The following is a 13798-nucleotide window of genomic DNA, read 5'->3' on the forward strand; positions in this document are numbered from 1 at the left end:
AAATGAAAAAATTTATGTCCATGAGAGAGAGAGAGAGAGGGGGGGAGGAGAATGTGTTCACTATTCTATTTCATTCTATAATATTTCGCAGTGACTGGAAGGAGTGTTTTTTTTTTTTTTTGGTTAATGGTGCTGAACTTCATAATTTTAGGTCTGCCTTTTACGGCGTAGTGTGGTCATGTAACGTTTTTTTACTATACATGTTGTCACTTCGTGGCAGAAAAGCAGCGTTAGGATTAAACATAGCGCATATGCTGTAGGTTGGGTTTGGGCTTTTTCAATCCAACCAAATCCGATGTAAAAATCAACCCAACCCAAGCCATAGAGATAGATGTGGGGTTGCTCTTTTTTTAATAAATATGTTGCTTACTAAATTTAGGCACTTAGTGCATAGGGAGATACCATCTGGACTAATATATCCATTGGTGCCATAGAGGTGGGCTTAATCGAGTCGTGCACAATTTTTTCAAACCTAGGAATAAAAAGAGAGGATTTTATTGAAAATTTAATTATGTAAACACATTATTCAAGAAGAGATTGTAATTTGGAATTCGACCTAACATTTCAATGTTATAAAAACTTCTATTCGAATTGGCAGAGGGTAAGATCAAATCAGTAAAGAATAAGATTTTTGTTCAATGACGCATGAGAATAAGAAAAAGAAACATCAATGGCCAAGACAACTTCTAAAACAACTTCAAGCAAGTAGACGCATTAACATGATTAAGATAGGTTATATTTATCAATACTTAATTTCCAAAATCAATTCGCAAAAAGGTAAATACATAGTTTAGATCATCCAATGGCTAGAAATTTTGAACTTTTGAATGCCAGCATTTTAACACCAATACGCATTTATCTCAATTTCATATTTAACTCGTAGTGTTAAAATGGTTTTTATTTTATCTTTTTTTAAAGATAACTTCTAATGGTTCCTAGATGGAGTGTCTATAATGGTTTGTTACTATGTTAGTAGCAATTGATTGATTCATTAGTTAAGTTAAGTTTAAGCTCAAATTCAAGTCTAATATCAAGTTTTTGAACTCAAGATTCAATACAAGTACATTATCAAGCCCATATTAAGCATATTATCCATCTCATTTGATTTAGACTAAGAGTATTAGTATTGGGGGTGTAAAACCCCCCAAGTTGCTAAAATAGCCACTAACCATTTAAAAAAGATCTCCATCCAGAGATGTATACCTAAATTTTTTTTATAACCTGTGTATAGTAAGTTCTTATATTTAGAACTTATGATTCATGATTTTGTAAACTAAAATAATATATTTTATTCAATTTCTCTCTTTCTCTCTCTCTCTCTCACACTTTGTCTCACTCACTTTATATTTATATTATTATTTGATGGGATGGTTTATATTATTTTAATGAGTTGTATGTAAAAATAGAAATTGAGATATTGGGTGAGTTATAAAATAAGATGGTAAAATTAATAAAGTGGTGTTTGATGATGTAAAATAGAGTTTGCATCCTCGGATAATAATGCTCTAATAGTCCCAATTTCCAATTAATTAAAGATTTGGTAAAATATGAGTTTATTTTTCAAGTTCATGTCAAGTTCATGAGTCTATTCATAAATAATTTTTTCTTTTAGTTTGGGCTTAACTCGTTTATTGAATACTAAAATTAAAGGTTTTTATTTATTTATTTTTATTTTTAAGATGAGGCTTCTTTTACTTTTTACTCATCGTAAGGCTTATTCATCAATCATAGAGTCCCCTTTTAATTGCGCATGCAGTATGTGCCGAAAATAATTATTTTAAATTGTAATTTGGACTAACGGGTAGAGATTCAGCTCGATCCACAATGGGCTGGATTGGAAAAAAAAAAATATATCATGCATTTCTAAACTTTTCTAGTCCACTTCTTCAACTATTTATATAAGCTACACTTATACATGAAGCTTGAAGAGTTCGATTTGGGTGAAGTCCAGTAATTAACTGACATCAAGGTGATTTTTAGCATTAAATTTAATTTTACATATTCTAATACTATGATTACTTATTCTTACAATTGAGTCAAGGAGTAAGGAGGCCTTTTGTAGTAGTACTTTGAGGTAAGTAATGAGTTTGAGCTTACTGAGAGAGAATTATTAAGCGTGTATGTGTGTTTAGCAGTTAGTTTGATTCTTAAAAAAATAAATAAATAAAAAGAGTCTAAGGAGTAAGGACACAAATCTTTTTATTTTTCACAATTATGGAAGTGGCATGATATTTATGAAACTAAGGTGCTCGAAACTACTAGGTCTTGTGGTATGACATCATTCATTTGTGGTAGTAGAATTACTTATTTTAATGCTAGCTAGAAGCCTAGAACTATCACTAGCATCCAAATTTATTGGTGCCAAGAGGATGATGTGGGAAGACTAGAGAATCTAGAAAATGAAGGATGTGAACAAATAAACATACATACATACATACATACATACATATATATTCTTTTTCTTTTTATAAATTTTTATAAAAAATACTAAATACTCACAATGAGTTATTGTAGGATTACAATCAATTCTATATTCATTTTCACAACTATTTTATATGGCAGATTAATTGTGACTGATTGTCTATCACTTTCATGTGGACGTACTATTTTTTTTCCACCACTCACAATTAGTCACATCAAATAATTATAAAAATAAGTGTGAAACTAGTTGTGGTCCTAGAATTTTTCTCACAATGTACACAATATATTTCATTCTGGAGAATTTTTGTCTCTCAAGTCCATCACATGGTAGATGTTACAACTTTTATCACATGAGTGGTAAAGAAAAAGTAGTAAGTCCAGAGGTCAATCATTCACAACTCATCACATGTGGGCAAACATTGTGTAGGAATTAAGCATTTCGGCCAAAGCAAAAAAAAAAAAGATAATTCAATTTTTTTCTAGAAAATAAAATAAAATTTGAAATAACAAATTACATATTACATTATTTTATTTATATTATACAGTACATAAATATCACTTTTCAATAATCATATATTTTATATAATTATATTTATTAATTTTAATGACAGAAAATTAACAAGTAGGAGAAAGAGGAAGGGTCAAACTTCTGAGTATTTGCTTTTGCTATTTGAAGGCAACTTGAAGTGTAGACCATACTCGTTTAGGATTTGAAGACAAGGAGTCTAGGAAGAAGAGTAAAGCAGGAAAAAATAAAAAGTTATAAAACAATAAAGACAATACCAGACCAACAAAGAAATGAGAGAAAGAGCAAACATAAATATCACTTTTCAATAATCATATATTTTATATAATTATATTTATTAATTTTAATGACAGAAAATTAACAAGTAGGAGAAAGAGGAAGGGTCAAACTTCTGAGTATTTGCTTTTGCTATTTGAAGGCAACTTGAAGTGTAGACCATACTCGTTTAGGATTTGAAGACAAGGAGTCTAGGAAGAAGAGTAAAGCAGGAAAAAATAAAAAGTTATAAAACAATAAAGACAATACCAGACCAACAAAGAAATGAGAGAAAGAGCAGAGATGCAAATCTTGGAGACTCACTCAACTATAAAGCAATGTAATTTATTGAGACATTCTCACCGTCAACTTCAAAGTAAGTTAAGGATGGAGCAAAAAAATAAAATTTTTGTTTTCATTGTGAGATTAATATTATTGTTAAAATAATCTTGTATTTATCATTTGCTTGTTGATATATACACAATAGGATTGTAATACAAAAAACTACTGATGTATCACTAACGCTATTTTAAAGAACTCCTTTTTAATATAAACAACCAAATTACCTTTTTTTTTTTTTTTTTAAAAAAAACTTTTACTTGGAGATTCTTAAAACGTTCTTTAGAAATTGAAAATTTTGTGGTAGAATACAAAGGTGTTTTTACTTTCTAAATTGTCAACATTTTCTTTTCAAAATAATATATCAATAGTTCTTGATTTGGACATACTTAAATTATAATAAAAATTAATGGTAAATCATCCTAATTCTTTGTAGTATTTGTTAGATTTAATAAGATTCGATTTAATAAATCATGAATTTAGCTTCATAAATTGAAGTATATTATTAAGCTCATATTAAACATATTATCTAGCCCATTTAATTTTGACAAGTGGTCCCAATTCCCAACTAAATAAAAATTTAGTAAAATATAATTTTATTTTTTAAGTCCATATGAAACTTATTATGACAAGCTCATAAATCAGTCTAAATTCAACTTTTTAATTTTAATTTTTAATTTTTTTATCAAACTCTATTTGTCATAGACAATATTTTTAGTTCAAACTTGACTTGTTTATTAAACAAGCCTAAACTTAAGATTTTTTTTTTTAAGACGAGGCTTCATACTTCTCACTCAACACAATGCCTATTCCATCAAAAAAAAAAAGCCTATTTATCAATCATAGAGTCTCCTCTTTAATTGTGCATGCAGTATGTGCCGAAAATGATTATTTTAAATAGTAATTTGGACTACTAGCTAGGCAGAGATTCTGCTTGATCCACAATGGGCTAGATTGAAACAAAATCATGCTTTTTTTTCAACTTTTCTAGTCCAGCTCTTCAACTATTAATATAAGTTACACTTATACATCATACATGAAGCTTGAAGAGTTTGACTTGGGTGAAGCCTAGTAATCAACTGATAGCTATAGGTGATTTTTAGCATTTAATTCAATTTTACTGATATATTCTGATACTATGATTACTTATTCTTACAATAAGTCTAAGGATAAAGGACACAAATATTTTTATTTTTCGCATGACATTATTATGAGACTAAGGTGTTGTGTACTACTAGGTCTTATAGGTATGACATCATTAGTTTTTGGTAGTAGAATTACTCATTTTAATGCTAGCTATCACTATCACTAGAACATCCAAATTTAATAATGCCAAGAGTATGATATGGGGATCATAGGCATGCTCGGTTGGTTTCTTGTGCAGAAGGTTCTCATTCTATGGAATTCAAGAAAAACAAAACCAAAAGCTTTTTTTTTTTTTTTTTTGGAGAAGAAAACCAAAAGTTCTTTGGACAACAATTACGGAAATCTTTGGTAAAAATAAAATATTGTAATGTGTAATCGGTACAAAGGAGTCTTTTTCTTTTCTTTTTTGAGAAACAGTACAAAGAAGGAGTCAAATAAGAAAGTTTGAAATAAAACCTTTGATATGGAAAATTATTTTACAATAAAGTTAGTAATGTATGCAATTGATGGCTTTAAAAGTCATATACTAATGTTTGAAAAATTTTCCTAATCAAATACTACCATTGACTGCTGCTATTCTTATATTTGAATTTCCATTTTAGCAAAGAGACTGATATTGCCATCAGCGGATAAAAATTAAAAGCTGACCTCATCAAGTCATTTCATCAAAATTTTAAATTTTATAAAAAATACTCCAACACTCACAATGAGTTATTACAGGATCACACATAATTTCATATTGATTTTCAAAACTAGTTTATGTGGCAGATTGTTTATACCAAATAATTATAAAAACGGATATGAAATTAATTGTGATACTAAATTTTTTCATATGACATTTGGGCATTTCATTTACGTCATATTTATTTTCTCTCTCAATCTCAAGTCCATCATGGTAGGACCGGCTATGGTCAATTTAACAGTGGCAAGAGGATGACGCGGGAAGACCGAATCTGAAAAAATGAAAATGAAGATGTAAAAACTGAAAGTGTGCACAATATATACGTTCTCTTTCTCTTTCTTTTTCTTTTTTCTTTTTCTATTTATAAATTTTATAAAAATACTCAAACACTATCAATGAGTTATTATAAGATTACAATAAATTTCACCTTCGTTTTTACAACTATTATATGTGATAAATTTTGACTGATTGTCTATTACTTTTTTATATGCTTACATTTTTTTTCACCAATCAAAATTAGCCAAATCAAATAATTATGAAAATAAATGTGAAATTAGTCGTGGTCCTAGAATTTTTCCAACAATGTATCTCATTTTTAGAAAATTATTAGGTACTTCCGGAGTACTATAAATGCGTACTTTCTCATTTCATATGAATGGTGGGACTTACTATGAATTTAATTAATAGGATCCACAATTCATGTGAAAAGGAGTGAGTACACATTTATAGTACTCTGAGAGTACACAATAATTTCCCCTCATTTCCAAGATATTTCATTATGGTCAAGCCATCACATGGTGGTGGGTCCAGAGGGAATACTATAAATGTGTACTCTCTCCTCTCATATGAATGGTAGGACTTACTATGAATTTAATTAGTATGATTTACCATTCATGTGAGAGGAGTGAGTACGCATTTATAATAATTTGAGAGTATACAATAATTTCTCCTCATTTCCAAGATATTTCATTATGGTCAAGCCATCACATGGTGGTGGGTCCAGATGTCTACCACTCACAACTTTTCATGTATAGCAAAAATTGTATAAAAAAATATATAATTCAATTTTTTTTTCTATATTTAATATATATACTATATACAATAGTTAAATTAGTAAGAGTACCATCTTTCATATTAAAAAAAATAATAAATAAAAAAAAGTAACAATACCATCTTCCTTTTTTTTTTTTTATTTTTAAGACGAGGCTTCATACTTCTCACTCAACAAAATGCCTATTCCATCAAAAAAAAAAAAAAAAAAAGCCTATTTATCAATCATAGAGTCTCCTCTTTAATTGTGCATGCAGTATGTGCCGAAAATGATTATTTTAAATAGTAATTTGGACTACTAGCTAGGCAGAGATTCTGCTTGATCCACAATGGGCTAGATTGAAACAAAATCATGCTTTTTTTTCAACTTTGCTAGTCCAGCTCTTCAACTATTAATATAAGTTACACTTATACATCATACATGAAGCTTGAAGAGTTTGATTTGGGTGAAGCCTAGTAATCAACTGATAGCTATAGGTGATTTTTAGCATTTAATTCAATATAACTGATATATTCTGATACTATGATTACTTATTCTTACAATAAGTCTAAGGATAAAGGACACAAATATTTTTATTTTTCGCATGACATTATTATGAGACTAAGGTGTTGTGTACTACTATGTCTTATAGGTATGACATCATTAGTTTTTGGTAGTATAATTACTCATTTTAATGCTAGCTATCACTATCACTAGAATATCCAAATTTAATAATGCCAAGAGTATGATATGGGGATCATAGGCATGGTCGGTTGGTTTCTTGTGCAGAAGGTTCTCATTCTATGGAATTCAAGAAAAACAAAACCAAAAGTTTTTTTTTTTTTTTGAGAAGTACCAAAAGTTCTTTGGACAACAATTATGGAAATCTTTGGTAAAAATAAAATATTGAAATGTGTAATCGGTACAAAGGAGTCTTTTTCTTTTCTTTTTTGAGAAACAGTACAAAGGAGTCAAATAAGAAAGTTTGAAATAAAACCTTTGATATGGAAAATTATTTTACAATAAAGTTAGTAATGTATGCAATTGATGGCTTTAAAAGTCATATACTAATGTTTGAAAATTTTTCCTAATCAAATACTACCATTGACTGCTGCTATTCTTATATTTGAATTTCCATTTTAGCAAAGAGACTGATATTGCCATCAGTGGATAAAAATTAAAAGCTGACCTCATCAAGTCATTTCATCAAAATTTTAAATTTTATAAAAAATACTCCAACACTCACAATGAGTTATTACAGGATCACACCTAATTTCATATTGATTTTCAAAACTATTTTATGTGGCAGATTGTTTATACCAAATAATTATAAAAATGGATATGAAATTAATTGTGATACTAGAATTTTTTCATATGACATTTGGACATTTCATTTACGTCATATTTATTTTCTCTCTCAATCTCAAGTCCATCATGGTAGGACCGGCTATGGTCAATTTAACAGTGGCAAGAGGATGACGCGGGAAGACCGAATCTGGAAAAATGAAAATGAAGATGTGAAAACTGAAAGTGTGCACAATATATACGTCTCTTTCTTTTTCTATTTATAAATTTTATAAAAATACTCAAACACTATCAATGAGTTATTATAAGATTACAATCAATTTCACCTTCATTTTTAAAACTATTATATGTGATAAATTATGACTGATTGTCTATTACTTTTTTATATGCTTACATTTTTTTTCACCAATCAAAATTAGCCAAATCAAATAATTATGAAAATAAATGTGAAATTAGTTGTGGTTCTAGAATTTTTCCAACAATGTATCTTATTTTCAGAAAATTATTAGGTACTTTCGGAGTACTATAAATGCGTACTTTCTCATTTCATATGAATGGTGAGACTTACTATGAATTTAATTAATAGGACCCACCATTCATGTGAAAGGAGTGAGTATATATTTATAGTACTCTGAGAGTACACAATAATTTCCTCTCATTTCTAAGATATTTCATTATGGTCAAGCCATCACATGGTGGTGGGTCCAGAGGGAGTACTATAAATGTGTACTTTCTCCTCTCATATAAATGGTAGGACTTACTATGAATTTAATTAGTATGACTCACCATTCATGTGAGATGAGTGAGTACACATTTATAATAATTTGAGAGTATACAATAATTTCCCCTCATTTCCAAGATATTTCATTATGGTCAAGCCATCACATGGTGGTGGGTCCAGATGTCTACCACTCACAACTTTTCATGTATAGCAAAAATTGTATAAAAAAATATATATAATTCAATTTTTTTTCTATATTTAATATATATACTATATACAATAGTTAAATTAGTAAGAGTACCATCTTTCATATTAAAAAAAAATAAATAAATAAAAGTAACAATACCATCTTCCTTTTTTTTTTTCTTTTGAATAATGAATAAACTTTAACTTGCCTATAAACCTAAATTTTAACTCATATATATAATAGGGCTGGCCCTAGGCCTAGGCCATTTAGGCCATGGCCCAAGGCCCCCTAACATAGAAAGGCCCCAAATTAATAATGTGGGGCAATAAATTATTTTTTCCTAATTAAAAAAAGAGCAAGTTATTTGCACTTTTTTTTTTTTTAATTTATCAAATAGGTATTATAAATTAATATTTCGCCAATTACAATAAGTAATTTAATACTCATTTATTTTTTTATTGAAGTATTACATCAATTTATATGTTTTTTATAGTAAAATTTGTAGTAACTTTAGCATTTTCTCTATGCACAAAAGAATTACAAATCAATAGAAATACAACACAATCACCAATTCACCATTAAGTGAATAAAAAATGCTAAAATTAATACAAATTTTATGTCAAAAAACTTACAAACTAATGTGGTAGGAATATGATTAGTGTCACTCAAACAATATAATAAATGAATGTTTTGAACAACTTTTTTTTATTGGTGATACGTCAATTTATAAAACTTACATAGTAAGTATCACTAGTTTATTCTGGGCAAATTGGTCTTATTAATTAGTAGGAATTAATAATAGATTTGAAATAAAAAAAATTATAATATAAAAAATAAGCTAAATATCATTTAAGTAATATTTAGAAATAAAAAAACCTCTTTAATATTTTCGCCCTACGCTTTAGACCTCAAATTATCTTAGACCGCCCTGATACATAATGACTACGGTATCGTACCGCAAAATTATTGATCTAAAGAGTAAAAATTGGTAGAAGTGTAGCAAAAGACAAACAATTGCTGAAAGCATTAAAAAAATAAAAATGAAATAACAAATTACAAATTATAATATTTTATTTATATTATACAGTACATATAATATTAGTTTCAATAATCATATACTATATAATTTTTTTTGGGAAGAATATTATATAATTATATATATATATATATATATTAATTTTAATGACGAAAAATTAACAAGTAGAGGAAGGGTCAAACTTCTGAGAATTAAAAAATAACAGTGAGATACGTATGGCAAGACAAAATGAATAATAAGAGAATAATAAAGATATAGATTAAGCAAAAAACGACAACAACAAACAAAAAGAGAAAAAGGAAAAACAGAGATGCTCGTGTGGCAAGGCCTTGGAGTGTGCAAATTTCAGTGGTTGTAAAAATGGCTCCCTCTATTCCTTTTCATCATCGATTCAAGTATGGACAAGGTTCTATTATCGAGTTACTTGTTTAGTAAACCATTTAAAAAAAATTATTAAAAAAAAACGAAAAAGTTATCAACATTTTTTACTTCTCTTTCAATTTTCTATAAATAGTTCCAAAATGAATAATCTTCCTTTCTCTCTAACTCTCACACAGATACAACTTTTTCTCTGTCCCTCTGAAAAAAGCCCATTTGCATAACATTCTCCCTGAAATTCATATATTGTGTGTGTAGTGTGGTGTATATATAATATATGAATTGGTTTGGGGTTGTAATAACGCCATTTCTCCCATTACCCAAAACTTAAGCTACAGTTCCATTAATTCCATGGCCCAAAAAGATTCATCCGGGCAAAAAAATCACAATGAAGGAGAGGGAGATAACATATTCTCAGGAAACTACACTGCTTCAGAATGGCAAAATAATGCTTTAAATGAGGCTATGGAGGATGACCATGACCATGACTGGTAAGATGAAGATTTCTTCTTTGCTTCGCATTTTCTTTGATCTTCTTGGTTTTCTCTGGACTCTCTGTTCTGTTTCTCTCTCGCATTTAGCATTTAGCATTCCGTTTGTTTTGGGTGCCTTTTATTAAAGTGAAACTGAGAAGCAGGTACAGGATTCAATATAGGCATTTAGCCGGTCTCGTGAAACTGAGCCACTCAAGCCAATAATTGAAGCAAAGTGACAAGAGAGTGGGCTGGACATAGCTTACATAGCTTGAGTCTCATCACCTCATTCCATGTTTCCATCCTCCCCGCCCCACCCCCCCATCCAAACCTCCCTTTTGACTCTGATTTCCTCTTCACAGTTCTCCCTCACTGCATCGACCACGCCATTTGTGGTGTTTTCAGTTGGGTTTGTTTGATTTTGCTTCCATGAGACTGGGCTTCCAGAGCTTCGGTTTTGGATTTGGTTTTTGCTATTGGGTTTGTTTCTACTCGGAGTTTGTATTGACGGAGGTAAGAGAATTTGATTGTTGCTGGGCATGGTTTTGAAATCTGATCTATTTATTGAACTGTAAAAATGAGAAGTTCAAGGTTTTTGAGGTCTAACCGATGTTGAACTCGGGTCGAGCCTTGATGATGTCATAATTAATTTAATAATAAATTAAAGCCTAAATATAAATATTAAATTTATAAAACCAGCAAAATTGACTAATATATCTATATATGTGAGGGAAATTTAATGATTTTCAAGCATATATTTAATAATTAAATAAGAAAATTAATAAAATAAAATAATAACCAGTTCTCCCTCACTGCATCGACCACGCCATTTGTGATGTTTTCAGTTGGGTTTGTTTGATTTTGCTTCCATGAGACTGGGCTTCCAGAGCTTCGGTTTTGGATTTGGTTTTTGCTATTGGGTTTGTTTCTACACGGAGTTTGTATTGACGGAGGTAAGAGAATTTGATTGTTGCTGGGCATGGTTTTGAAATCTGAACCATTTATTGAACTGTAAAAATGAGAAGTTCAAGGTTTTTGAGGTCTAACCGAGATTGAACCCGAGTCGAGCCTTGATGATGTCATAATTAATTTAATAATAAATTAAAGCCTAAATATAAATATTAAATTTATAAAACCAGCAAAATTGACTAATATATCTATATATGTGAGGGAAATTTAATGATTTTCAAGCATATATTTAATAATTAAATAAGAAAGTTAATAAAATAAAATAATAATCATGAAAACATTAAAATTTATGATTAATTTTTGAAGTAAAGTTGAATATTTTTGAAGGATTGTAATTATAATTTTTTTTTTAATATTCCTTGTAAGAGATGGATAATTTAATTAAGTAGAATAGAATTGTGTTAAGTTGTTTTTATAAAAAAAAAAATTTTAAAAAAAAAGTTAAGTTTACTTCAAGTATTTTTTTTGTTATTGTTGAGCATCAACTTGCAAGCTTGGTTGAGTGGTTAGGCTCTTTCTTATTTAACAGGTATGTTTGAACTGGGGTTGGACCGCACAGTTCATGCCTAGAATTTGAAGGCATGCTCGGTTCTCTATGCTAAAAAATTGAATTTCAGTTTGGTTCTCAGTTAACCCGGTCGGACTACTCGGTCCGGTTCGGGTTTGAAAACTATGTTGTTGGGTTGAATTTTCTGATTTGGTATTTTTGAGTTTTGAATTTTTTGGGTTTGCTGGAGATCGGTTGGTAATTGAGGAGGAATGGGGTTTTCTTTCATTTGGAGGAGTTGAAGTCTTCTTGTTTTATAGTTCTAATTTTTTCAAAGAGTCCCAGAGGATCGTGATGTGTTTAATGGTCCGAATTTTTGCTTGAATAAATTCAATGGGTATTTGGAACAAAAGATATCATAATGATAGAATATTAAGAACAAGTTTTTTTTTAGAAAGAAATGTAGTGAACTTTATTTAAGAAAACCCAGCTATATCAGCTAGTACATGAGGAACAAAGGGTGGTGGAACAGACTCCATCCACACCATCAAATTAGAACTAGAAATAGAAAGTCTCGCTAAATTATGTGCTACCTTATTACCTTCTCTCTTTACATGAGAGTAAAGTAATTTATTAAAACACCTAGCATTACGTTTGATATCATCTATTAATAAGCCAAGGGAAGACAAGTAAGGGATGTTATGTCTCAAAGCATTTATCAACACCTGAGAATCCGTTTCCAGAATGGCTTGACTGAACCCCAACTCCGCTACAAACTCCAAGGCTGAAGAAGCAGCCATAGTCTCGATCTCCAGGGAGGTATATTGCTGTGGCAGTAACTTAGACATGGAAGCCATGACCAAGCCGTTGCTGTCCCGGATGATGACACCAATGCCCGATTTCTTTTGATCCTTGAATGTAGCCCCATCGCAGTTTATTTTTACCATATCTGAATTTGGAGGCCGCCATTTTTCCCGACCTGAACTGAGATCAGACCGAGTGAAAGGAAGCACAGGTTCGGTCAGTTTGAACTCAGCGACACGTTCCTTTGCCGACGTCGGGATCTGATGAACGCTAATATTTGGTTGGCTCATACGCACTTGGTTTCTTTGAGTCCATATTAGCCATACTGAGGTAGAAAACAGCTCCAGATTTTGATCCGTTGTAATGAGCCATGAAAGCAGCTCCTTAAAGTCCACAAAGGTGTGACTTCTTCGGCCACCTCGAAACGGTTCTTCTTCCCACACCACGTCCAGTTCAGCGCAAGTCCAGAGAGCATGAAGGGCTGATTCAGGTGCTTGTTTACAACGGTCACAAGTCGGGCAGTCGATGATGGTACGCCTCACCAAATTCCCCTTCGTTGGTAATGAGTTCTTGCACGCCCTCCACACCAGATTTTTGATTTTATTTGGTACTCGAAGAGACCAAATTTTGCGCCACAAGACTTTATCATGTTCCCTCTGTTCTTCATCCCTCTCTGTTTGTGTTTCTGCCTTCAAGAATCTGTATCCCGACTTGCTTGTGTAAATTCCATTGCTGGTGAAGGGCCAAAAAACATTGTCCTCTGCTTCGTACCTTGAGAGTGGAATTGACTTGATCAATTCAGCTTCATCATGGGTGAACATACCTTCTATCAAACCAGGATCCCACTGCCTTGTGTCTTCCATAATCAAACACTCCACTTTAGCATCAGCCATTGATTCCACACAAGGGGATTGAACTTGTGGCCTATTTTTCCTTGGCAACCAGTGATCTTTCCATATACTGACTGACTTCCCATTCCCAATTCTCCATTGGCAGCCCCTAAGTAGTACCTCCCTACCATGCAAGATGCTATTCCAAG

The sequence above is a fragment of the Quercus suber genome, unplaced genomic scaffold (genome assembly GCF_002906115.3).
Source record: "Quercus suber isolate HL8 unplaced genomic scaffold, Cork oak 2.0 scaffold_730, whole genome shotgun sequence".
NCBI lineage: Eukaryota > Viridiplantae > Streptophyta > Magnoliopsida > Fagales > Fagaceae > Quercus > Quercus suber.